Source organism: Pteronotus mesoamericanus, unplaced genomic scaffold, assembly GCF_021234165.1.
Source record: "Pteronotus mesoamericanus isolate MK-2021 breed Mesoamerican mustached bat unplaced genomic scaffold, CSHL_Meso_final contig_101, whole genome shotgun sequence".
Classification (NCBI taxonomy): Eukaryota; Metazoa; Chordata; class Mammalia; order Chiroptera; family Mormoopidae; genus Pteronotus; species Pteronotus mesoamericanus.
Window position 1 is genome coordinate 22,646,587 of NW_026555001.1, and position 27,773 is coordinate 22,674,359.

Below are 27,773 nucleotides of genomic sequence, written 5' to 3' on the forward strand. Positions count from 1 at the left end.
CCTAATCCAAAAAAGCTGTAATAAAGCTCCCTCCCTCCCTAGGCTGGTGGGCGTAAATGGCACACCTGCAAGGAATCGGAACACAGGAAGGGCCACCTCAGTAGTTCAGGACCCCAAAGAAATCATTGAGCATGAACATTAGTCCAGGATACTTAAATTCACAGAGTCTCAGCAGATTCAAACAAGAAACTGTCACCCAAAGCCAGTCACGTGGGTTTCCCACTGAAAATATTCTCACTGACAAGAAGATCTTGGTCAAAATTAGGGGAACCATATGAGAAAAACAAGTGAACAAAAGAAGAGGCAAGAGGAACAATAAATAAGCTTGGAGACAATAGAATAATCCTTAAAAGATTGTAAAACAATTATTTTTCATTGTTTGCAGAAATAGAGGAGTAAATATTAATAGAAATCACAATGTAAGAAAAGGTCAATATGAGAAAAAATAAATAAATTCTAGAAATGTAAGTCATTAAGGAACTCCAACACCCCAAAGCACAGAGATGATGCATTCTTTTGAGGAACACAAGAAACATTTCCAAAAATTAACTGTGTATTAGGACACATATTAAAATGAGCTCTTGGACCAAGAAGTAAGTATAAGTAAAATAAACAAAATAAATATTAAGAAACAATTCAGCCCTGGCTGGTGTGGCTCAGTGGACTGTGTGTTGGCCTGTGAACTGAAAGGTCGTCAGCTCGATTCCCAGGCAGAGCACATGCCTGGGTTGTGGGCCAGGTCCCCAGTTGGGGGTGTGCGAGAAGCAACCAATGGATGTTTCTCTCACACATTGATGTTTCTCTCCCTTTTTCTCTCTCCCTTCCCTTCTAAAAATAAATTTTAAAAATATTTTTAAAAAGTAAAAAATAAAATTAAAAAAATCCAGAGCTGGAGACTTCCAGTCTCTAGTTCAATATGCACAGAACTTGAAGTCTTCACTCCCATCATCACGACAAAAAAATGCTGAACAAACTAAAAATCAACAACCTTTCAGAGATGCATCATAGAACCGAGATCACAGGGCCTAAAAATTGGAGAGACAAGAAGCTATAGAGAGTCACGGCTTACCAGAAGGAGGAGCCACCTGCGGAGCCTGGTAGAAACACTTAGAGGGTAATGACTAACTACTGGAGACTAAGTGAGGACAAGCTTGCAAGATAAAACCTCCTAGGGCCCCGCCCTAGGCAGCACCTAACCCCCAACTGGAGCTTTAGCTTGGGGAGCCCCCGCAGGTTATCAGGATAAAGATTAAAGAAAAATCCCCCCCACCAGCCCTACTGAGCCTTTAACATTTTCTCCTGAAAGTCCTTACAGACAAGTTGAATGCCTGTCCCTGGGCTCTGTAACACACTTCTCATACTACCGGGCACTTTCTTATGCATTTCATGTCTGCCTCCCACCCGGTCAGTAAGTCTACAAGAGCATCCTTCCTGGTATCCTGGGCATCTATCAGAGTGCCTGGCACATAGCAAGTGCTAAAAAAATTCTTATATATGTGAAAATATGAAATTTGTCCCAGCTTTAATGATGTTTGGTAGGAGAAAAATAAGGGTCAAAGGAAGCCTGACCACCTGAATGAAATTAGCATCACGTCACTGCGCATGCCACCTTGGCAATAAACAAAAGCGAAATATTCTGCTGCATTTCGCTGCTGCAGGAAATAAAGATTTTTCTTTTAGCCCCTCACAGTCTTTCCACATCTGTCATTTCTTTTGATTCTCTTAAAATTCCTCTCTGGGAGGCATTTATTATCCGTGGTGAACAAATGAAAACTTTCAAACAAGAGACGTTGACTGACCTGCCCCAAACTGTACAACAAATAAAGCAGAGCTGTTTCTACCAGCCAGGGCTCAGGTCACGCTCTTCCCCCAGACCACCCTCCCTGTCTAGAATGGCACTTTCAGATTCTTGCATCCAGATGTGGCCTAGACTTTTCACTACTTAGACTCATCCCACTTGGGGACAACACCCAGTGTAGGCCGACTAAAGAGCTCTGAGGTCTATGAGAAACTGTGGAGTAAACTGGATCATTTATGTACAGAAAATTAGCATCCTAGATACATGACAGGCTGAAAGTACTGAAATCAGTAGGTGTGTGCAGATTTGTTCAGCATCAGAGAGAAAAAAGAATACTAGCCTGATACTGTGTTTCCAATCCCAGGGCTGCTGCGAACCTGCCACATGACCTTGGGAAATCACCTTGCCTCTCTGGGCCTCAGAGTCTCCATCTGCTGGATTAGATTATCTCTAAAACCCCTTCTTCTCTGAGATTTTTTTTAAAAAAAATTCATTTATTTGCTTTTTAGAGAGAGGGTAAGGAAGAGAGAAAGAGAAGAAGAGAAACATCAATGTGAGAGAGAAACATCAATCAGTTGCCTCTTGCATGTGCCCCAACTGGGGACCTGGCCCTCAACCCAAGCATGTGCCCTGACCGGAAATTGAACCAGTGACCTTTAGCTTTGCAGGATGATACCCAACCCACTGAGCCACACCAGCCAGGTCTGCTCTGAGATTCTTTAAGCATCTTGAAATGTCTAAATATGTTCAATAAAAGATAATGTTTCAATTATTTCTTAACAACCATATTAAGTACCTTCATGGAAGCCTATGTATAGATGAAACGTGGAAATCAGAAAACCAGTTGTATTTATGTATAACAACATAAAAATCACTTTATTTTCTAAAACCTTCCTTTTCTTCTGAGCAGATGGGAAGCAGTTTGATGGAGTTTTTTGGGTGAAGCAGCTGCCATCTGAGCAATCACGCCACATGAGTGACACTAATGAGACAGGTGAAATACTCAAGAGCCCAAGACTCTCCCCAAGACATCACTGCGGCTCTACCAGGGTCACACTGGGCATGCCTGTGTGTTAGTCTGCAGCTCTAAAAATAGAGTGTACAATAATATTTTATAATGATGATGACTATTATTTATAGCTTGCCCCACCCTCCCAGGCAAAGGTCCAAGAGGAAGAACAAAAAGATGCTTAGTATAATTAAAACAAAGAAAATGTAGAGGTGTTGGCATATGACAAAAGGAAGAGTTTCCGGCAACAGAAGATGTGAACTGTTTGTTGGATTTGATTAATAATCACTAATGTGGATTTTATTTTAAGATCATACAATTAGAAAAACACATTGTGAGAGTTTTGTTTTATTCACTGCAAAGGAAAAAAGGACTCTGGAATCGCTCTTTTATCACACAGGTCCTGTGTTGCTCTTCCAGGCTTGATTAAATTTTATTTTTCCAGAAATAACCTGAAAGGCAGTTTTTCTAATCTCTGGATCTTAAGGGATTCAGTTTAACTCAGATCAACTCAATCTATGTGTACATTAGATTGTCAAGCACTGGGGACACAGACATTATATACATATGCACTTATATATATACACTTACACATATATACGTATGTATAATTTTATATATATATAAAATATATAAAAAAGCCCTAAATTCCAGGAACTCAGGCAGTGATGGGCAGAACTGAAACACTGTGAGATAAAGTGTTTGAATTACTGGGCCTGAGCACATGGAGGATGAGAGTTCTGAAACGACTTTGTTACAAGGTGGTGTTTCTCCCACCTGGGAAGATAACTTTGAGTTTCTCCGTTTGATAATGACTGGGGCGGGGCGGGGGGGGGGGGGACAGACATTCCGGGGAGAGGAACTAGCAGGTACCAAAGGAGCAATGTAATATTTTGAGTTACAGAGTGAAAAGAAATGAAAGAAAACCAACCAGGGAAAGGTTGCAAATGGCCATATGTGTTTTGCAAAGAATGTAAGACTTTGCGGTGAGGCGGTGGTGAGCCCCTTGGAGGGTTGAATAAAGGGTCTGCCATGATCCTAGGTGTCTCTCGGAAAGGTCACTAGGGCTTCAGGATGGACAGTGCATTGAGTGGGCTAAATATGAAGGCAGGGCAGCCGATCAGAAATAACTCAAAATAACTTAGGTGCGCACTCATGGGGTCGATCTGCATAGTGGCTCAAGGGAGAATAACAAAAAGAAGATAAATGTGAGTTCTAAATATATCAGAGTTACTGCATCACTACTCTATGTTATTTCTCAAGTGGTTAAAGGTCAACCCAATAGGGTGAAAACTTAACATGGCCATTTATGTGATGGTCATACATAATAGTTTTGTTCATTTAAACATATTCATGTGTTACTAGCAGGAATTGTAAATAAAAGCTCTGTAGAGTCAACCGTTCTGTTTGGTGGGAATTCTAACATTGTCTTAGTACCTAGTTGGGTTTTCAGCTCCCTGAATTGGATAAAATCACTGCTAGCAAGAAAAAGAATCCTGGCCTATGCCTAAATCAACCTGCCCGCTTGCTCACTGACAAATTTCCTGAAGAGCAAAGAAAGGATTTACAAAGAAAAGGAAGAAGATCAGGTTGTCCGAGGAATTCAACACTTGGCTCTAAATTCAAGGAGCCACGACACCTGTGTTTTATTTTTGTGATTGTGGCTGAGATTCAGTTGATGGCTTGAATAAGTTACATCAAGCCTTCACTTGCTTGGCTATAAAATGGGCATAGTCAGAAGTCACCCCTCCTTACCTATTTGTGATGCTGCCTAGATGACTGGGCTATGCCTATAAAATGCTCTCAAGCCTTTGCTCAGAGGCCCTGGTATATGTGTCATTACTTTGTTGATGGTGATTCTGGAGATAGCGTAAGCTTTGTGGGTGGTGAGGCTGAATCCCCTACAGGGACCGACTCATTTTGTCAAGGTGCCAAAAAAAATGATGCAATCAAAATTTTCCTCATTTACCTGGCCAGACAAAATTGAGATTAACTGACCTATGAAAAAGTATCAGAAGGTTTGGACTGCGAAGAGTGTAGAAATCATGCAAAGAAATCTTGCAAATTAGAGAAAGAAAGAGAAGGGAGAATGAAAGTAGAGATAATTATACATAATTAAACTCACCTTTTAAATTTGGTAGCTAAGTTACATCAGGCACCATGCTCAGTAGTTATTCATCATGTGCCCACTCGTGACCTCATTTGTGTTTCTTTCTGGCACACAGTAGGCTCTCAGTAAGTGTCAGTTGCATAAACAGCCTTTATGGGAAGTCCTAGTGTTCCCAGTACATATATGAAACAAGAAAGTGGAAAGTTGAGAAAGCTGCCCAAAGTCATACTGCTGTAGGTGCGGGAGAGGGCTTAGGTTTAAACCTTGACCTCACTGCAAAGCTCCCGCCTGGTCCCTGTGACTTCCCTGCCTCCAATTGTCCACTTTCCTTCCCTCTTACCACTCTGGACTTCATCACTGGTACTCCCTCGGACTATGCAATTTTTCTCATTGTTGGCCGTTTGACTATGTTGTTTTTAGATTCCTTCAAAATTATTGCCTCCTCTTCTTTTGGGGGGAGGTGGGTGGATGGTCACAGTCTTTACTCACCTTGGAAGCCACTATCTGTAGTACCCAGATGTGCCACACATGAAGGATGAACTCCACACAGAATGTTTCTTACATGTAAATGCAGGACTCTTCTCAGGTAACTGAAGGGTGCCAAGTCAGGTCCTGACATTTACCTGAGAGAAGAACCAGGCACATTTTGGTACTTTATTACTCTAAATTTATAAATTGTTGGAAAATCTCTAAAGAAATATGCAAGTCTGAATTTCATGGTGCACTCATTCAATTCACATTTATTGAGCATCAGCTTTTTATGCATCAGGGCTCTTAGAGGTGCTGGGAAGAGACAAAGACCAGTAAGACAGAGATTCAGGCCAAACAGAGTTTGTAGCCTAGTCTGGAGGCACATGCAGTCCATGTCCATTATGTGCAGGTTCTGTATTTGCAAATCCGCCTACTCACTAAAATTTGTTTGTAACATCAAAATTGATACCCTGGGGACTCTTTGTGTCATTTGCCAATGTGCACCATGAAGCAAAAAACTTGACTCACCAACGCACATATTCCTAGCTGACATCAATTTAAGTCAAATTCTGCCTTGTTTCAGGTCTCATACTCTGAACAATCACACTTTTCGTGATCTTGTTTTCCATGTGTGCTTTGTGTTGGTGATTTCATTATTTAAAATGGCCTGCAAGCATCGTGCTGAACTGCTGTGTAGTGTTTCGAAATGTGAGAAGGCTGTGTGATGCACTTTATGGAGAACATGCCTGTGTTAGACAAGCTTTTGTTCCAAAGTTATCTAAGTTAAAGTGCTGCTGGATGTGAGTTCAATGTTAATGAAGCGACAATGTATATTAGGTAAGGTGTCTGTAAACAGAAACACATAAAACAAGGTCGTGTGCTGATCAGTTGATGAAAATGTTGTGAGCAGAGGCTCACAGGAACCTAACCCTCTATTTCCCTTAGGAGCAATGTTTCACTATTTGCTAGTTGAGTGTTTTTGGTAACTTCATAAAACATAGCTGTTGGGAATTAAAAAAAATTGACTATGTATGATCTGAGGTGATCAGCACGGCTGGGTGAATGTGATGGTGAAGGTGTGAAGGGAAAGGTGTGGAAGCTTACAGGGAAGAACAGTTGACATGGCCCTGGAGAGTTGAAGAGGGAATTAAAGAAGGGTTGCTTTTGAGCTGGGATTTTAAAAAATGAGTAGAAATTTAATGAACAGGCCACGATGAAATGCCACTTAAGGCCTAGGAGAACCATGTTCAAAGAAAGGACTGTCTGAAAGACCTTGACAACATCAGTAACCAAAGAAGAGATTAAAATCAGATCTCTTAAGTCATAGGCTCCAGTGCAGCCACAGGCAAGGGTTTTCAGCCATTACCAAGTCTCTCTACATAGTTTAGGCTGTGATTTTTGCAACAAGTGTGCAGCGTGTCAGCTGTGAAAATTGGCTCAATATTCATAATCAAATCTATTATGCTCCCTCTGAAGCCTGGCCATGTTTCCTTAGAAACCCTTAGTTACATAAAGGAACCCTGGCCCATAATTGGCAAGAAAACCCACCACCTTTGGAAGCCATTATAGTCATGCCAGAGGGAAAGCACTGCACGGTTCCTGGGGGAACGAGTGAACTAGGAGGACAAAATAGAAACTCCTTCCTGTAGAGCAGCAAGCAGGGAGCAATGCAGGGCTTCATGACACCAAATCCTCCAGCTTCCCCTCTAAATACTCGCCTATGAAACCACCCACTAAGTAGGAAGTCTGAAAGGAGCACTTTTGCATGCCCAGCATTTTTCAAGGCGCTGGGAGGACACACACATACACACACATTCTTTCTTTCATAGCTACAGCAGCTTACATCAGCCCTCACATCAACCTTCTAAGGCAAGTTTTACTACTCCCATTTTATGGAAGAGAAACCTGAAACTCCAAGAGCTTAAGTAACTTCTGTTCACATAGCTAGTGAGTGGCATACTCAACTTTGATTCCAAATCAAGCAGGTTTTTTTTTTTCTGTGTCTCAGAGAAGGTCCTTGTCCTCAGGCACCTTGCATATGCAATGAATGAGGGGCTCATCTTGTCAGTTTTACAGGAATTCAGAGGAAAGAAGTGTGAGGCTTCATTAGCATTGAGACCAGAGGTCTTTGATAGCTGGAGATGGGGAGGAAATTGTTCTAGGAGCCTACACAGGAGCAAAGGTGCAGAAACAGAAATGACCTTCTGAAGAACCAGGGGACTTACGCTGAGAAAGGGCACCATTCTTCCTTCCCCAGGACAGACCTCGGGAGATGGAGAGGAGCCCTGGATGCCATCAGTTCTTGTTGCTTTGTCTCCAGAGATGCCCATCTTTCATGATCCTGTCATTTGAATACTGAGGAATATTATCAGGGACAGATTTGTGCCCAATATTATTCTCAGCCGGGGGGATGTGTTTCAAACGTGAGGGAGTAGAACCTGGTCCACGGAAGGCAGCCAGCAGCCCTTGGGTGATGACAGTAATCTTCTCCTGATTATTCTCACTGAAGTCTCTTTTCTTCCTCAATCTCTGGCCCCCACGTGCCCTTAGCCTGTCATCATTCTCTTGATCGGAGGCTCCAGTCAGGGCTGCCCAGTCCCTGGAAGCTCCCAGGGTCAAGTGGAGCCTTCTCAGGCTGGTATTTCAGTCCTCCAGCCTCAGCTTCGCTTTGTCCAGTGCATCTGGCACTGCAGCCACACCGAACCCCTATGTCCCTCTACCTGGAGGGTCCTCGACCCTGTTTTCTACCTACAGAAGTCCAGCTCACCCCTCGGAGCTCAGCCGAAAGGGCTTGCTCCTGATTTCCCCCATCACAACGACTTCCATCTTGTGCTGGGACCCCGCAGCTGATACCTCCACTTTAGTTTGTTTCCTGGTCTGCCTTCTTGTAAACTGGGTTGGCAAGCTTTCTGTGTACTCCTCAAGGCTGGGGACATGTGTCCATCATTTAGCACAGTACCTGGCACTTTGCCAAAGCTCAAGAAATCTGGTTTTAAACAAAGAAATAAATAAATGATGAGGATGCCCTTGAAATTAGAATAGTTCAGTTTTAATTTAACTAAGATATTAAGGTTCATTTTAGCAAGTGTATATTGTGAATAAAAAACCATCTGAAATTTTATCTCAACCTACCTGCCCCCTCAATGATAGTTTAATTTCACTGTAATCTTTATTATACCAACCTCTAACCTTGTTATTAGTATTACTGATGAAGTTGAAAGACTATTTCATCTGATTATTGTGTCTCAGGAAACACTTAATTATTAAATCCCACACTGGTAATTAGAAACCCTATTATTCCACAATGGGCTAGGCAACACCATGCAGGCATCCCTCAATTACTGAAACAGAAGCTGTCTTTACATGTGTGGAAGTGAAATTTCATACATCAAGTAGTCTCTTCTCACCTACTTACATTGTATTATTAGAGGCAGGCAGGTGTAAAGTAAGGAGTCCTTTCGTCTGAAATGAGAGTGTTTTATGGGGTGAATGGCGTCTGTGGCTGATTTGTCCTTGCTTTTCCTACAACCTGACCAGGTTCAAGGTGGACGCAATAAGGTAGACATGGTGGTGTGTGGAGGTGGAACAAGAAGCATTTTCTAATAAAACCACCCCAGAATAAAATGGATCGCCTGTGCAGGGAACGACAGCAGTGGCTGGGCCACGCATCGGGGGGCCCCACAGCAGCCCAAATCAAGAATGCAGAAGTGCTTATTTCGACCCTAAGAACCCCTACCGATGCGGAGACTATTTCACTCTAACCAGACTGTTGCCCTCCTGGCTCCTGTCTGAATTCTTGCCAAAACCCAGAGCAGAAGCCATGAGAGGCAGCTCACACAAGCTTTTCAGACCCATGATTGTCAGTCTCAAGGAGGCTGGGATGTCATGAAGTCCTATATGGGGTGACACTGGGGCTCAGAAAGAGGAGGGACTTGGCCAAGGTCTCCTGAGGCTTCCTGCACCTCCAGACCTGCCTCCCTTGTGCTACCAAACCCACACAGCCCTGCAGTGACCCAGCTCCGGACACAAGGCTTGGCCAATTGTACAGGTTTAATAAACGTTTCGCGACGCTCCAGCTGATGGACTGGAAAAGGAAGCTGGAGAAGCCGGCCTGCAGGAGGCCCCCCCACCAGGAGCTCTGACTCACAACCTGTTTGGCACTGCTGCGGTCCTCTCTGGTTTCCTGAATCTCGCTCTTTAATGCAAAAAGCCTCCACAGATGTTTTAAAACAATGACCACGACAATGACACTGTAATCCCCTGCTTTCCCTTTGCATCACAGAATTTTTAAGTGTTTTTGTAGACTTGGCTCTTCAGGGTGATTCTGTTTGGACGAAGCATTTGTGAAGACTTTTCTGGTGGTCTCATCGGACCGCCGCCGCCCCCCAGGGCTGGGAACCTGTTCAGAGTGCAAGCCGAAAGGTCGGGTTCAGAATCCAAAGGAATTTGAGAATGGGGGTACGAGTTGCCATGGTCTGCCTGGACGCATGGGAGCTAATGTGAGGGTGGGTGTGAATCTAGGAATTGACAGCAGGGTCTTTCCTGTTTTGTTTTGTTTTTTTCCCCCTTTTATTTTTTTTCTCTTTTGGGGGGGAGGGGAATAATGGGTGTGGAAGGATTCGATGTATAGAAACAGCTAGAGCAGATTCGACTTCCTTTGGGAGGGCGAAGCCCAGTGGCCAAGGCCGAGAGAAGGGCAGGGGTTACCGCCTGTGGACGTGGTCAGCACCCGCTCCTGGGCAGAGAGGGGACCGGCCGAGTGACCACGGGGGTGGGGATCCCCAGGGGCCAGGGCGGGGCGGCCGCAGCGGGCCGGGCTGGGGGCGGGCCGGGGCGGGCCGGGGCGGGGCGGGGCGGGGCTCCGGCACCGTCTCGCAGGCTGCACGGCCGCGGGAGAGGCGTACACAGCGCGGCGGCTGGGGCAGCGGCGGACAGGCGGCCGAGCAGGGCGGCGGCGGCGGCTCCGGTGAGCGCGGCGCGGTGCGGGCGCGGCGGGGGCGCGGCGGGGACGCGGCCGGGGGTCTCCAGGGAAGCGGGCTCGTGAGGCGCCTGGTGAACCCTGCCATCCTCCCCGAGCTCCCGACACCCCTGCAGCCTTGGGAGAGGGAAGGAGGAGGGACAGTGCGGGACCCAGCCCTTTAGCCCTTCTGCGATCTCAGTCCAGACGGCCGCCTCTGCTCCCCATTGCCCCTTTTCCCCAAGACAGCCTCCTGATATGTTCCAGATCACCCCTCTCGCCCCTCACTCACCCACCCCCCACCCCTCACCCCCCAGGTATCATCTGCTCAAAGCCATTCTTTTAGGAGACCCCAGCCGCCTGCTTCCCCTTTCCCACCAGGAGAGACCGGGTTTCCCACCAATCCCTACGGCCCCAGAGGCAGGGATGAGCCCGCCCCGGCGCCAGCACACCTGGACCCTTCCGCTGCCACCTGCCCCCAATTCTCAGCCAGGCAGCCGGCTGCTGTGCCCAGGACCTAGGCCTCCTTGCCCTCCCCCTTCCTCTCTCCTCCCAGTCTGCAGACAGGGACTGACTTTATGGATCCCGAGCGCTGGGAACAATTTTACCCTCTTCCCAAAAGGCTGGTCCCAGGCCAGCCATGCTGTTCGGTGGAGACACCTGTCTTGCCAGCCAGCTGAAGGACCGGGAAGCCTCTGTCAAAATGGGCCAGCTGGTCCCTGGGTCCTCCTCCAAGCTGCCCCGACTTACTGGCAGTAGCCCCAGAGACCAGGACGAAGAGCTTCGTCCTTTAAGACCCCCAAAGCTATTTGACGACCCCACCCCAGACCCGCAGAATCTCCTCAGCGGCTGTGTTGGGAGTGCAGGGTTCAGCACAGACAGGTCCACAGTTCCCAGCCTGGCCTCCCCTCCCAGAGCCTTGGTTCCCACCCCCTTTCCCAGGGCAGAGTCACGGGGCTGGTATTTGGGGCCTCGGTCTCCCCTACAGCCCTGGGGCCCTCTTTGCTTTCCCTGTTCGAAACTTTTCCCTTTTCATCAGTCACCATCACTCTGGTTGGGCCTGGACCATCTGCACAGCATTGAGTCCCCAGGGCACAGAGCTGGGCTGGCACCGTGCTGGGCTGGGACCAGCGTGGACGCGCATGGGGAGGGTGGCTGCTAGCCAGGCCAGGCTGGGCATCTGGGCTGCGGTGGCAGGGGCAGGGCTTTCCCTGAGCTCCGAGTGGGGTCCGGGGGCTCCCTTCGCTGTGAAGAGAGGAGGCAGAGAGCAGGGGCTGTTTTTCCTGCATGCTTCCGACTGTCTTGTGTTGCTATGGTGACAGTTTTGCCTCCCTTCCTCCTTCTGACTCTTCTGGGAGCTGGATTTTATTGGTCTGTTGTCCTGTCTTTTATGGCTTTAATTTCTCCTTTCTACTTGCTCTGAAATAAACAGTCATAAACATGGGCACTGGGCCCAGGCTGGGGGCTGGCAGAGCCTCACCTCATCCTGGCCCTGGGCTCCTGTGAGGGAAAAATAGGGCAAAGAGGTGGGGACAGAACTGCCCACACTCCCTCCTGCCCCCAGCTCTGTGGAGGGGGCATCGGCATGGCACCACGGCCCCAGGCACACAGTGGGTTGCATCCTGCCTCGGTGCTAATAATAGATGTCAAGTGGGGTAGAGGAGCTCACGGGGGTTATTTCCTTTCATCTTTATGATAGCCCTGTGGGGTAGGGGCTCTCCCTACTTTGCAGAGTGAGCTGTTGCCCTCCGGTCACACTGATTTTAGCACATAGTGCTCAGTTTCTGCTAACTGAGTGGCTCAGTGATGGAGCTGGCATCTCTGGCTTCCTCCCCTGTGGGAGGGCTTCCTGGTCCTGCTCCCAGAGGGACAGCGAAGCCCCCTCAACCCATGTTCTGGGAGGCTCATGGAAAAGCGGTCCCCAGTTTCTTTGCTCCTCGGTGCACTCTGGACTCCAGCGGAGGCCAGCTGCCAGGGAGTGGCGTGTCAGATGTCTTGACCCCAAGTTGGGACCCAAGTTGAGAGGAGAGTGAAGCCACTTGTGACTTCCTGTTTTTACTCAGCACTGAGAAGCATTCAGTTTGCTTTTACTAGATGCAACCGGATGAGTCAGGGACATTGAGAGCTGATCAGTCCCTCCCAAGCCAGCCCTTGTCAGAGTGCACCAGGCCACAGGGTCACCCACTGTCCACTGTCAGTGACACTCTCCAGAAAAGCTGCCCCTTCTCTTCTCTTTTATGTTTCCCTTCATTGCACATTCTTTCCTTCGCCACTCCTTCCCCTTCTCCCCTCACATTACCCATGCTCTGGGCTTGTTAATAATAAGCATTAGGGTCACAAGAAAAGACCAGAGAAACGGAGGCCTCAAGGTCAATGTTGGCCCTGAGGAAGTGCCTTCATTCACATGGGCCTCAGTTTCAGTCTTTAAAATGGGGTTGAGAGCATCTGTGCTGACAGCCACGTTTGCGTGTTCTTGGAGGACGGTGCTTCGAAGGGGTGCAAGCCTGAAGAGCCAGTAATGGCCTCCTTCTGTTGGGAGGTCTCACTGTTAAAGGGGCCCTGAACCACTGCGGAGAGATTGAGAGCTGATGTAGGAATAATTAGCTGTACAGCCTCAGGGCTGGAGGCATTCTTGAGGCAGCTTGTCCGGCCTTGATATTGAACTTGTTTCTTTATGTATGTGCCTCAGGTTAATTGAGCATCTACTCTGCACCAAATCCAGTTTTGGGAACTGGGGATTAAAAAAACGCATACGGCTCCTGTTCAAAGCATGCAGTTTGGTGGTGAAGGTGGAGGTGGAAAGAGGTCCTTGTAACTGATGCATTCAGAGAGGTGGTGTGATGAGGGAAGAGACAGCGGGGTGGGGGCCCAGACATGGCGGCTTGACTGGGCCTCCCATTGAGGTTGAAGCAGGCAGCCTGTGCCTTGTGGTGGAAATACGGCAGCCCTGCCCCTGCCCGCTTGGCCACCCCTCGTCTGGCCCTCACAGCGATGGGCCGACTGCTGCAAACTGCTCTTTCAGCTCTGTGAGCAGGGACCGGAGTGACAGGTGAGGAACCAGCACTGCCTTCCCCTCTGCATTTTGACTCATCCGCTCATTGCAGCCTCTGATTCCTATTTCATCTTGGTCAACACCCTTTCTTAGGGGCTGCGTGGGGACTGGAGAGTGGATTTTGAGTTCAGACTCTACTACTGTTATGTCCTAGCTGTGAGACTCTGAAAGAATAACCTCTCTGAGCCTCAATGCTTGTACCTGTGAAATGGCAATAATGATGCTTGCCTTCTAAGAAGTAAATGATCTTATGTATTTATAGGATCTGGCATGGTGCCCACCTCACAGTAGACGTGCTGTTATTTAGTTCTATTGATCAGAAAAGAGATCGCAGTTACGGGGCCTCTGGGTCCTCTTAGAGATGCGGTGGGAAGCTCTTTGGACGAATCCTGGCATTCGGAGATCCATTTATTATCTAGGAAGGTTAACCACCGCCCCCCCACCCTCCCACCCCACAGTGCTCAGGTTCCTCGCACTGCTGGTTAATCTTTGCATTATTTATCTCTTCCCAGATAAGCTATGTTCTACAACGCCAGGGCACTGTGCAAATCACCAACACCTTTGTCTTCTCAAAGAGGAACAAATTTGAAATGTCAACAAATGCCCTGAATTTCAGAAACATGTTACTATCTGTGAGAATGATATAATTTGATGTAGTTCCATGTGTTTATTTTTGCTTTTGTTGCTTTTGCTTTGGTGTCAAATCCAGAAACGTACTGCCAAGAGGCATGTCAGAGAGCTTACTGCCTATGTTTTGTTCTAAGAATTTCATAGTTTTGGGTCTTAACATTCAAGGTTTTAATGCATTTTAGGTTAATTCTTGCGTATGATGTACGATTGTGGTCCAGTATCATTCTTTTGCATGTGGCTATCTAGTTTTCTCAATACCATTTATTGAAGAGACTGTCCTTGCCCCATTATATATTTTTGGTTCCTCTGTCAAAAAGTGCTTTAAAATAAGTGCTCCATATTTTTTATTCTCAGCATCTTTGGCTTCCTTTTATTTTTTAAAAGTTACCATATATGTGTATTTACATTTTTTTGAAATCATCCATTCAACTTTTTGACATTAGCATTATCATCCCCTTAAGAAAGCGGGGAAGGTGAGGTCTCTTGCACAGAGTCCAGCAGTTAGTAAGTGGCAGGGCCAGAATTTAAAACTGGGTCCTGCTTGCTCTTTGTGCCATTGCACAGTCTTGTCATTTCCTTGGCTGGCGTGTCAGTGACCTAAAATAATTGTGTTTGAAGAATGCAAGCCAATTTTAACGGGGGTGGAACTGGTCTGTGTTGTAGCTCAGGCTCATAGTAAATATTTAGAGACTTATTAGGGCTCTGTTCTCAGCACAGCAGTAACTAGGTTTTCTGCAGGTGGCTGAGGCTTCTTCTCCAGAAGTGATGAATAGAAGAGGAGTTTGATGTGTCTGAGTTAGGAGGAAGCGTTTGATGATGCCGGTAGTAGCTTTCTTTGCCCAAGAATGGATTGCTAGTTTGTTGCTGGAAGAAAGTGAGCTGATTTCATGACTGAATGTGTGAAGGGAAGGCAGGGCAGAGACATCCCAGGGATACAGGGAGAGAAGCAAGAAGGCCAGAAAGTATGGGTGGATGGCTCCTCAAGTACAAAAGTGATTTTGATTCAGGCAGTTTAACTCCCATCTAAGAAGGTGGAGGTATTGAAAAGCAATTACAGAATCACTCACTGACCTTTTTCAGGAACTCGGAAGGCTGATTGGCCAGATTTAAGCAGCCCGTTGTCCCAGTGACTCCAGGTGCCGGGAAACGGGTGCCACGTTCGCCATCAGTGAGCTTACCAGGTCCACCTTGGCACCGCAGACAGATGTGTTTCTATTTGCAATTATCTCAGGCCTGCGTCTGGTGTCTGCTTATTTAATGACTTCCCTTTCTAATAAAAAATCCTATATGGCATGGATAATTAGATCTTTAAAATGAAACTGGGGAATGCAGTGTCCCCCGAGAATTTGATTGCAGTTTTATGATGGATCAAGCATAAAAATGAGATCATTCATTCATTCCTTTGACAAATGTGTGCAGGGTGGGTTCTTAACCCTGTGTAGCATGAGATAGGACACCGTGATCAATATGGCATTGTTCCTGCCCACAGGTAGCTCCCACTCCATGGGGGAGGCAGAGGAGGAAGCAGGGATCCAGGTAGAGCGTGGCCAGTGTTGTGCAGAGTGCACTGTGCCACGGGAACAGGGAAGGATCTGGAAATGTAATTGTCTCCACTCAGTGCAGCCTAGCCAGCCCACCTTCTTCCCCGTGGGTGTTGTCCGTGTGGAGTGCTGGAATTGCACCTGACATGTTGCAGGGAGGGGTGGCATGGGACAGGAAAGCGTGTGGCCTGAACGACTAACGACCCACGACAGGCTCTGCTCCTCTCTGCCTGGGTGGGAACAGAGCAGGTCTCTGCACTTGAGTTTCACTGTTGAAGGTTGGATTTCATAACTTACAAGGGCCCTTCCACAACTGAACTATGATTTGAATAAGCCCATGGGCTCCTTTCCCCAAGTGACAGGTGAAGAAGCAGAAGCTGGCAGCCTCTGTCAGCCGGGTTGCCGAGGCAGAGCTGGGGATGGGGACAGCCAAGTGTGCTTGTAAAGCCTTCTCTCACAGCACGGAGAAACTTTGCTTTCCCTCCCAGGAAGGGAACTGTATTCTTGTTGGGCATCTGATAAATGACTGGAAGTTGAAGCTGATGACAAAAGGGGGAGACAAAAGGGACACAGGGGCTCAGCAGAGGTGGGGGAGCGAGTCACCAGCTTCCTGCCCTGGTCTAGGCTCTCCACTGTCATGGTTACTGAGGGCTTGACCTCACAGATGCCTTGGTTACTGCAATGTGCTCTTGCTTTAAGTTAACATCCTTGAAAACAGTCATCTGGCTTGATGATTTCCAGGCTTTAGAATAAATTAAAATGTACAATCATTTTAAGATCGTGAGGAACAATGATAAACACACAACTGTCTCAACACACTGGTCAAGTGCTCCCTTTTCCACTGGCAACCAAATACATCGTCTTCCTGTAGAGATGAAATGACATCCCAGATACCTGGAGTAAGGGGGTAGGGTACTAAGAGGGTAGGGTACTTGGTCAGGGAGGGAGCAGACAGAGAGGCGGAGAGGACCCAGGGTCTTATATCTGGATGCTCTGGTGCGTGCAGCACATGGCCTGGTGGAGCAGAGGAGCCCACGATCGAGGCAGGTTGTGTAGAACTTATTTTTCAGTCCCTCCCTGGGACAGTGGGAGGTCATAGGAACACAGGGATGGCTGGTCTCAGCTCACAGAATGGCAGACTCCTGTGTTGTCAAAGCTAGAAGAACACCTTTAGCCTAATTTCTCTATTTTATAGAAACTAAGGTCAAGAAAAAGAAAGAGATGATAGATAGACAGAGAGAGAGGCTGAGAGGAACCAAAATCAAAGCCTTTTCCAAGGCTGGGATGAGAATTCAGCCTTATTAAAGCTACAACTGGACTATAACTTTGAAATCCAGAGAGGTGAACTGTGCTCTAGAAATTCTGTGAAAATACACCTGGGCTACAGGGTGCTCCGGAAGCAAACAGAAAACAGAGCTGACGTGGAATCCTGCCTTGCCCTGGGGCAAATTCTTCAGGCCTGTGAATTGACATTAATAATATTTGTGGCTCAGGAAGAATATTGCAAAGGATATCTCAGTCTTTCTTTTTGCCTTTCTTTCTTTGAAGAAAATGTGTTTGAAAAGTGTTTGTCAGTTCCTTTAGACTCCTCCTTATTTGTTGTTTTGGGTGGAAAATGGCAGGGAACCTGTCCTTTCTCTGACAAATACAGTCTTGCATTGCCTGTGGCAAAGCCCTCCATACCTATTCCTCTGGACTTATGTCCAGCATGTGAGCCTTCATTTCCTATTTCAGATGAACTTGAATATGATGTTTATTGGATTGTAGCAAGGATAATGATTTTGGTCAGCATCCGGCATTGCACTGACCAGTGATGATTGATCTGTTTCTTACAGTGTGTGTGTGTGTGTGTGTGTGTGTGTGTGTGTGTGTGTGTTTTCTGGAGTGTTGAGGTTTCAAATCTGGGCCCTTCAGTCCTTCAGGATTAAGTGGGGTCATGAACTATTTTCTGACACTCCCTCATTAATAAACCCAAAATCCAAAATATTCTGAACATACAAAGTTTGTTCATAGTTCACTTGAAGGCAAAAGCTGGCCTGATTGTTCATGAAACTATTTACAGGCAAGCCTTGGAGATATCGTGGGTTCACTTCCAGAGTGTCTTAATGAAACAAGTATCACAATAAAGGGAGTCACACAAAATTTTCAGTTACTGTAGTCTATTAAGTGTGCAGTAACATTACGTCTAAAAAAAAGATGTGCGCACTTCAAAGAACACTCTACGTCTGGAAAGGGGTAATCATCCTCAGCCTTCAGTGAGCTGTCATCTTTTTGCTGGTGGAAGGTCTTGCCTCAGTGTTGATGGCTGCCCACTGAAGAGGTGGTGGCTGCCAAAAATTGGGGGGACTGTGGCAATTTCTTCTCTCTTTTTTATTTTTGGCAATTTTTAAAAATAAGACAATAATGAAATTTGCCTCATTGATTGATTCTTTCTTTTACAATTTCTTTGTAGTATGTGATACTGTTTGATAGCATTTTACCTACAATCAAACTTCTTTCAAAACTGTAATCAGTCCTTTCAAGCCACTGCTTTATCAATTAATTTTTTGTAATATTCTAAATTCTTTGTTATCATTTCAGCAATCTTCACAGCATCTTCACCAAGAGTAGATTTCATCTCTAGTAATGACTTTCTTTGCTCATCCATAAGAAACAATTGCTTATCCTTTAAAGTTCTATCAAGAGATTGCAATTCAGTCCAGGCTCCACTTCTAATCCCAGTTCTCTTGCTATTTCCACTACATCGGCAGTTACTTCCTTCACTGAAGTCAGTCATCCAGAGGGTTAGAATCAACTTCCAAATGCCTATTAATGTTGACATTTCATCTCTTCCCCTTGAATCACAAATGCTCTTAATGGCACTAGAACGGTGAATTCTTTCCAGAAGGTTTTCAATTTACTTTGCTCAGATCCACTAGAGGAATTACAGTCTATGGAAGCTATAGCCTTATGAAACATATTTCTTAAATAACAAGACTTGAAACCAAAATTACTCTTTGATCCATGGGCTGCAGAATGGATGTTGTGTTAGCAGGCATAGAAACAACATTAATCTCATTGTACACCTCCATCAGAGCTCTTGGGTGACCAGGTACATTGTTAATAAGCAGTAATATTTTAAAAAGAAACTTTTTTCTGAGCAGTTCTCAGCAGTGGCTTAAACTATTTAGTAAACCATGTGGTAAATAGATGTCCTGCCACCCAGGCTTTGTTGTTCTCCTTATCGAGCACAGGCAGAGTAGGACCTAACATCTCAGAATAGTGAATGAGCATTGGCTTCAACTTAAAGTCACTAGTTGAATTAGCCTCTAACAAGAGAGTCAGCCTGTCCTTTAAGCTTCGAAGCAGGTGTTGATGTCTCCTATCTAGCTATGAGAGCCTGAGATGACATCTTCTTCCAATATAAGGCCAATTTTTCATCTATATTGAAAATATGTTGTTTTGTGTACCTTCATTGTCTTAGCTAAATCTTCTGGATAACTTACTGCAGCTTCTACATCAGCACTTGCTGCTTCACCTTGCACTTTTATGTTATGGAAATAGGTTCTTACCTTAAATCTCATGAACCAACTTCTGCTATCTTCATTTAAAAATTAAAAAAAAATTATTGATTATGTTATTACAGTCATCCCAATTTTTCCCCCTTTGTCCCCCTGCCCAGTATCCCCCTTCCCTCCAGCAATGCCCTTCACTTTAGTTCATGTCCATGGGTTGTGCATATAAGTTCTTTTTCTTCTCCATTTCCTATACTGTTCTTGACATCCCCTGTCTATTTTGTACCTAGTAATTATGCCTTATCCCTGCACCTTTCCCCCCTTTCTCCTCTTCCCTATCGCAGCTGATAACCCTCCAAATGATCTGCATATCTATGATTTTGTTCCTGTTCTGGTTGTTTGCTTAGTTAGTTGTTTGTTGTTGTTTTTGAGATTCAGTTGTTGATAGTTGTGAATTTATTGTGCTCTTAATATTCATAGATTTGTTCTTCTTTTTCTTAAATAAGTTCCTTTAACATTTCATGTAATAATGGCCTGATGATGACAACTCCTTTAAGCTTTACCTCGTCTGAGAAGCACTTTGTCTGCCCTTCCATTCAAAATGATAACTTTTCTGGATAGAGTAATCTAGGTTTTAAGTCCTTACTTTTTATCACTTTGAATACTTTTTTGCCAGTCCCTTCTTGCCTAAGAAATTTCTTTTGAGAAATCAACTGACAGTCTTATGGGAACTCCTTTGTAGGTAACTCTCGGCTTTCCTCTTGCTGCTTTTAAGATTCCCTCTTTATCTTTAACCTTTGGCATTTTAATTATGATTTGTCTTGGTGTGGTTCTCTTTGAGTCCAACTTGTTTGGGACTCTCTCTGATTCCTGGATTTGTATGTCTGTTTCCTTCACCAAATGAGGGAAGTTTTCTTTCACTATTTTTTCAAATAAGTTCTTAATTTCTTGCTCTTCCTCTTCTCCTTCTGGCACCCCTATGAGTCTGATGTTGGTACATTTAAAGTTGTCCCAGAAGTTCCTAAGCCTATTCTCATTTTTTAAAATTCTTTTTTCTTCCTGCTGTGCTGATGAATGCTTTTTCCTTCCTTATATTTCAAATCATTGATTTAATTCTTGACATGATCCTCTCCACTGTTGCTTCCTGGTAGATTTTTCTTTATTTCATTTAGTGTAACCTTCATTTATTCCTTTATGTTTTTGCCATACTCAGTGAGTTCTCTGAGCATCCTCATCACGAGTGTTTTGAACTCTGTGTCTGATAGGTTGGTTACCGCCATTTCATTTAGTTCTTTTTCTGGGATTTTGTTCTGATCTTTCATTTGGGCCATATTTCTCTGTCTTCTTAATTCAAAAATCTCTCTGTGTTTCTGTGTATTAGGTACAGCTGCTTTGACTCCCTGTAAAAGGCACCTGTAAATTGTGTGGAGTGGAGCCTTTTGTAATTGCCCGGGTGGGGCAACCCACTTCACCACTTTATGGCTCTGTGTGAGGGGAGGGCTCGGAGAGGGGACAGTGCTTCTGCCTGGCTTCTGAAGGTTTGCCCGGCACGTGCCCTGTTTCTAGTCACTTCACCCAATTCCTGTATGCAACTTGGCCCTTCCACCTCTTGCCTTGGTAGTGAATACCAGAGTGGGTGGGTTTGCGTACATTATAAGTCTGTGTGGGCCCTTTAAGTGAACTGTCCTGAAAATCTGGCAGTTTCTTCTGCTGCCCCAAGCCCCATGGTTTTTACAGCCAGAGATTATTGAGACTTGTTTTCCCTGTGCTGGAACCCTGGGCTGTCTGGCTTGGGGCTAGGACTGCGCACTCCCAAGGTACCCTTCCCGATTTTTATCTACTACACGTGAAGATGGGACCACCCATTCCACCACTGCTGCATCTCTGCTCCGCACTGCATCTCTGAGACTCCGCCCCTCCTACTCATCTGGATGAAAGTGGCTTCTTTAAAATCTTGGTTGTCGGACTTCCATACAGCTCAATTTTCTGACAGTTCTGGTTGTTATTTGTTTTGAGAAATAGTTGTAATTCTCTCTGTGATTGCACGAGGAGACAGAGCGTGTCTACCACCTACACCTCCATCTTGATCGGAAGACCTTTTTTATTTCCCCATCAGCCAGCTTCCTCACCTCTCTCAGCCTTCATAGTATTGGAGAGAGTTGGAGCCTTGCCCTGGATTAAGGAGAGCTTTGGTTTAGGAGAGTGTTGTGGCTGGTTTGATCTTCTCTCCAGACCACTAAAACTTTTTCCTTATCAGCAATAAGGCTCTTTTGCTTTCTTATCATTCCTGTATTCACTGGAGTAGCTTTTAATTTCCTTCAAGAACTTTTCCTTTGCATTCACAACTTGGCTAATTGGTTCAAGAAGCCTACCTTTCATCCTGTCTCTGCTTTCAACATGCCTCCCTCACTAAGTTTAATTATTTCTAGCTTTTGATTTAAAGTGAGAGATATGCAATTCTTCCTTTTACTTGAACCCTCTGAGGCTATTGCAGGGTTATTCATTGGCCTACTTTCAACATTATTGTGTCTCAGGGAATAGGGAGGACTAAGCAGAAGGAGAGAGATGGGGAACAGCTGGTCAGTGGAGCAGTCAGAACACACAACATTTATCTATTAAGTTTGCCACCTTATATGGGTGCATTTTATGGCACCCCAAAACAATTATAAAGGTAGCATCAAAGATAACTGACCATGGGCCACTGTAACGAATATAACAATAATGAAAAAAAATTAAAATATTGCAAGAATTGCCAAAACGCGAAACAGACACAAAGTGAGCAAACGCTGTGGGGTTAACATGCACCTTCAATTTTCTTAAAAGCGTATTATCTGGGAAGCATGATAAAAGGGAGTGCAATAGAAAGAGGTAGGTCCGTGTGCTTTTTTATTTATCCCTCTTGGAATGAATAAGTTTTCATGAGGTGTGTGCCCCAGATCCTGCTGAGGGTATATGTAACATATGTACAACATTACCATTCTAAAATCTGAAAATTTCTGACACACAACTGAGCAAACAGTTTAAAAAAAAAGCGTTTGTGGACCTCTTTTTTAATAATAATAATAAACCCACAGGCCTTGGGAAGGCATGGGTGGGGCCCTCGAGGCTCCTACCTCTGCATACCAGATGGTGTGGTGACCTGCTTTCCCTTAGTGTTCATCAAATGCCAGTTGATATCTCATCAGTTTACAGGATAGGAAGTGAATTAAATGGACATGCCTGGCCGCAAAACAACAAAAAACTTAAAATCATGGGTTCCAAAATTTCACTGGGACTAAGTAATTTTTTAAAAAATTCCTTAGAACTAAAAATGAGCTGGGAATTTTTGATCTATTGTGGCTTATGGTCAAGTTTCATCAGTGGCCTTTGGGGGGAAGGGATCATAGAAGGGAGTTTTTAAATCTTACTCATCATTTTAGCCTTGTGAGGAGGAAGCAGGGCTTGTAGCGTGAGCATGGGGAAGTGAAACGCCCTGTGCAGATCGTGAGACAGTCTTGGTTCTTGTCTTGGGTCTGTTCTTAACTTGTTGAGTGAGCTTGGGCATGTTGTTTCCCTTCTCCAGGGGCCTAGGAACTCTGGTTCTAATTAAGTGAATTCTTTCTTTTTCTTTCTCTCTGAGAGTCTAGCAGCCTGAGGCCAGGCCCCACAGGACAGTGAAACGTGCTGAGCAACCTGCCTGGCTGCATTCTTGTAGCTCCTGTCCAGCCTCCAGGCAGACTGGAGGGATGTAGAAAGGCTTCCATTTGCTCTGCCTTCTGGACATTCCTTTCCTTCTCTCCAGCACTGGTCTTCTGATGCCCTAGGCTGGTTTATACTGGATTCATTTTGTCCCCAGCACCTCCACGGATGCCCAGAAGGACTCACTGTGGAACCGCGCTTTTCAGTATGCCCGGCTGGCGATGGCTGTCACCAGTGCTCTGCATTATCAGGGCTGTAGTTAAGGCTTGCTGGGCATTACTGAGGGGTTTCAGGACAAACTGAACGTTCCCTGGGTAGAGCATAGGACCAGTGCGAGGTGTCCTCAAGGGAATGGAACAGGCCCTTGTTGTCATGGCCTGTGTCTTTGTGGGTTAGGTATTGAAATGTAGAACAACCCTTGCTGATGGGCTCAGTTGGTTGGAGCATGTTATTGGAGCATTGTCCCACATACCAAAATGTTGAGGGTTCGATTCCCAGTCAGAACGCACACCTAGGTTGCAGGTTTGATCCCCAGTTGGGGTGCTTATAGGAGGCAAACAGTCAAGTGTCCCTCTCTCATGTCAATGTTTCTCTCTTTCTGTGTCTCTCTACCTTCCTCTTTGTCTTAAATCAATAAACATATTTAAAAAAGAAAAAGAAGTGTGAACATTTAGGTAAAGGGGTGTAGAGACCTGTGGCCTTCTCTCTGTATCTCATTCTCTCATTCATTCTTTTGTCTTTTGACTTCATGTCTAACGCATCATCACTCTGACTGCCAGCTAGAAAGTGGACCACTTCCTCCAGAATCTAAGGAGGCATAGAAAGCCAGTGGGCCTGCCTCTCTGAGCACCTCCTGCCCCTCTAGGAGGTTCTCACTTAGCAGTGGCTATGATAAGAACCAGGGGCCTGACTGCGAAGAGGGGGTTTCCACGAGGGAGAAGTGACCTTGAATTTCAGGATCCTGAAGGCCTTCAGTTCACACAGACTGTTGGGGCCACTCAGGAGTTGTACGTGTGCTTGACACCAGGGCACACTGAGATGAGGACATCTCTGAGGGTGGCTGGCCCTTACCGGAGAGAGACCTGGCCCACCATGTGTGTGTGTGTGTGTGACTGCATGTGCATGCATGTCTTGGGGGTCCTTTAGATCCTGGCAGGTGCTGCCAAGGCCACGGCCCTGCCAGCCACACTCTGGACAAGGCTGTGCCTCAGCCTAGCATTCAGGAATGGAATTGATCACTGTGGCCACCAAGAAAGGCAGTTCTACCCTGTGACTCTCCCCTATTTTTTCCCTCCCCTTAAACCACCTGTGTGTCAAAGGCCCCTCCCTTCTTTCCTTCACTCTTTTCATGCGGTCACCTGCTAGTGAGCTTGTGGGTTGTATAAATTTATCTGCTCAACCTCAAATTCAGGAAATAATTTGAGTAGCTCATATAAACTAAAATAACTACAGTGGGCTTGCTGTTTTGTGGTATATGCACAGGAGTAATTTTTTTCAACCTAGTGACTTACAGGTTACCTAGTACTGACATGGCCCCTAATTTTTCAAAGCATACCCACATTTTCAATCATATTAATAATAATGAATTATACTCTTTAGCTCCAATTTATTCTAGTTTTGCTTGTCTGTTTTGTACACATTTTTCGCTGTACAGACAACCTTGCAAGGTAGCTATATTTATTTCTCTTTTGAAGGTAAAGAAACTGAAGCCGAGAAAGTTTTAAAACTTGCTTTAAGACAGAGGAATGTAAATGGGCCCCAGGATTTTGGTTCAAGTCAGCCTGGCTCACAAAGTCTTGCACTTTCCCACACCCCACACAGTTCACACTGCTTCCAGGCCACAGTGGGGTTTTTTTGTTTTTTTTTTTAATAAAATATTTTTTTCCAGCCATGACTCTACTTAAGCCTCAGAAAATAAAATCATAGCTGGATTTCTTTGCCTTTTTCCAGAATGGAGTCCCATGGCTTTTCCTATTTTAACGTAAACTTCATGCAAATTACATTTCCATTTAACCATTTTTTACCATATGCTTATAAAGTACCAGACATTGTCTTAGAAACTTTCAATGTGTCATTTAATGGGAGATGTCATGGACTTCATTGCATAGGGAACCAGACTAAGACTGAGAGATGTAATTATTTAGCCAAAGGCAGATAGCATAAATGTTGTGGCTTGGTTGGGGAATTAACAGTTCAGAGTGCAGTTATGTATAGTTGCTGGGGATTTTGCCCGCAGCCTAGGGCCAAAGCACCCCTTTTTGAACTGTGAGGTCAAGTCATATTGATACACCCAACTCTCACCCTCATTGTGCCCAGCTTCCTCCGTCTCTGCCTGCTGCATCAGAACTCGGTCTGGTGATTGTGGAGAAAAGCACGGTTCCTCTTGTCTTTTCTATTTTGCATCAGCTGATACCATCCTTGGCTCATTTTAGTTGGCCTAAACTCCTATTTTAGTTTTATGGCTCATCAGAGACTTACTAATATTATGCATGAGCTTCATATTACAGAAGAGAAAACAGTTGTTTGATTTACTCAAGATGACGCATGAGGTACACATTCTCTTTCCAAAACACTCTTTCTTTACCCAAACACATCCTTGAGATTCACTTCTGTTACATTCTCCTGGAAACCTCCCCTAACTCCCCACCAAATTTATCTATCAACCCATCTATTCATCCATCATCCCTCCATCATCCCTCCATCGTCCATCCTTCTATCATCGAGCCACCCTTTGATCATCCACGCATTATCCATGCATCCATCCATCCATCCATCCATTCATCCATCCATTATTTATCCACCTATCCATTGATCACCCACCCATCCATCCACTTAGTCAACAAATATTTACTGAGCACCCGCAGTGAGGCAGGCGCTTTGCCTTTGGGTCATTCACTGGATAGTCATCAGTGAACCCAAGAGACAAAACTCCTTGTCCCCACAGGGCTTATTTTCTATTGGGGAAATATGGCTCATAAATATATAAATGTATAGTATGTTAGATGATGATATGTTTCGTGAAGAGAAATAAGCAGAGATGGGTGTACAGTAGAAAGGGTGTGGGCGGGGGAAGTTTGGGAGGAAGTTGGTCAGGGAAGGCTGAACTGGAAGGTGACAAGCAGGGAGGATCTGCAGGGTTTGAGAGAAGGAACCATGTGTGAGCTACATGTTCCAGGCAGGGAGTCGGCAAGCGCCAATCCCATTGTGGGGTGAGCTTGGCCTCAGCAGAGTGGACCATGGACGGTGGCAGGTGGTGAGGTCAGGGACATGGATACGTATCAGCGTGTGATTTCAGTGCCCTCTTGCTGCTCCCTCTGACGGAGAACTTTTCCTGTTGTTCACAGTCTCCTTTTTCACTGCTGTGCCCCCGCCCCGGTCTGGGTACCCTGAAGGGAAGGCTGCACTTACTGGTCTTCACATCCTTAGCACTGAGCTCCAGGCCTGGAGGAGAAGGAGAGTTTGTCTTTTATGTGATAACTCTACTCCTTTTTTCTTCTTTCTTTTTAAGGTCACGAGTTCTAATTAAAGATTATTTGTTATTCTTTTGATTAAAAAAATGGGAATTTTGAAGGACTATCTCCTCTAAACTCCAATTAGCCAGTTCCTTTTTGGACAGTCATCACAGGACGGCGCTGCGAGGCGCCAGGAAAAAGCTGGAAGCGAAAGTGGCGGGGAGGACGGTGTTAAGTGGAGCAGGAGGAGGGGGCTTCCCCGGAAACCCCAGGGATTTAGCGGGGCCCTGTCCCTGCTGGGGACTGGTGTTTACAAAAGCCACCTCAGGCTGGGACCTGGAGGCTCTCAAGAAACCCTCCGAGGGCGTCAGGACTGCAGCCAGGACTTCCCACTCCCCACGCTGCTGACTCAGAGGGCGCTGGGGGGGCCGGGGCCCTGGCACGCTGTACCTCTGGAGACTCTTCCGGAAAAGAAGAGCGTTCTCCCAGGCAGGGCGTCTCTCCTCACAGAGCAAATGCTGGTCTCTGTGAGGCTTGGCTTTCTTCTGAGGCAGGGGAAGGACATAGGAAGTGCAGGTGGGCTCGAGGGGCAGAGGAGAGGTCTGAGCTGAAGCCCTGGGTCGCCTGTGACAGGCCCGGCCCGGCTGGGGCCCTCCCCAGGCTCTCAGCGCCAACCTGCACGCTTGTTCCCAACCTGGATCCTGCATGTCCAGGACCAAAGGGCCCTGAGAGCAACTTGTCCCCACTCATTGCAGCAGTTGGGCCAGTATCTCAGTAGGATGGAAACACGGGGTGGGGAGTAGTAAGTAAGGAGTGGACACCGAAGGAAGCCGGAGGCCATCCTGAAGTCTGGGGGAAGCCAGCAGAGAATGTCAACAAGGCCAGACAGTGGTGACATGTGATTTGCAACCAGACAGTTGTGTGTGTCTAGGGTGCATGACGTGATCATAACATTGTGGGTGTCGCTCACTGAGAGGTGGGGTGGGGAGTAATTCCTTTTTAGCTGGTGCATCCGATGGCGGGCTTGTTTCAAACTAATAAAAAAGGAGGAAGGAAGGATGCTTTGTAAGTACTCAGCACCTGTTTTTGTGAAACCAACTGCATGCAGGCCCTGTGCTAGGTGCTTCTGCAGGTGTCACAGATGAACTTGGCCATCACTGAGGCTTTGCTAGAAGAACAACACTTCAAAGTCCTCGGGGTAAGAACACTTGAATGTCCTAACTTCAACATGAATGAGTGTGGCGGATGTTCAAAGGTGGGTGGATAAAAAAATCACAGTAGCCGATAGTAAAAGAATGGAGAGACATTCTGTACCTGCCAGGGATCTGTGGAAAGCAGGTCACACAGCCTTTCTGGGCCTTCTTCGCTCACCAACACCACCCCCCGCCTCCGCCCCCAAATCCTGGGAGAGATGATCTTCCGTCCTGCCGGCCTCCCTCTCAGGGAGATTATGTTGATAACAAGCTTTGAAAACAAGTGTGCAGCTCTATCCGAATTGCAAGGTGTGACTGGCGTGCCCATGAGGGAGCTCTGTCAGCAAGTGGCACCTGGGGAGAGGTTCGGAAGACGTCTAACACAGGC

General features: G+C 45.9%; 1 protein-coding gene across 1 annotated transcript in view; it reads left to right on the plus strand.

The window, feature by feature from the left end:
* The first annotated feature begins 10,291 nt into the window (after window positions 1-10,291).
* The window catches only part of CYRIA (CYFIP related Rac1 interactor A), a 94,715-nt gene continuing 77,233 nt past the window's right edge, over window positions 10,292-27,773 (plus strand). The window contains exon 1 of the mRNA XM_054569475.1: window positions 10,292-10,354. The gene's annotated coding sequence lies outside the window, so the exon portion shown is untranslated. The remainder of the gene's footprint in view (window positions 10,355-27,773) is intronic.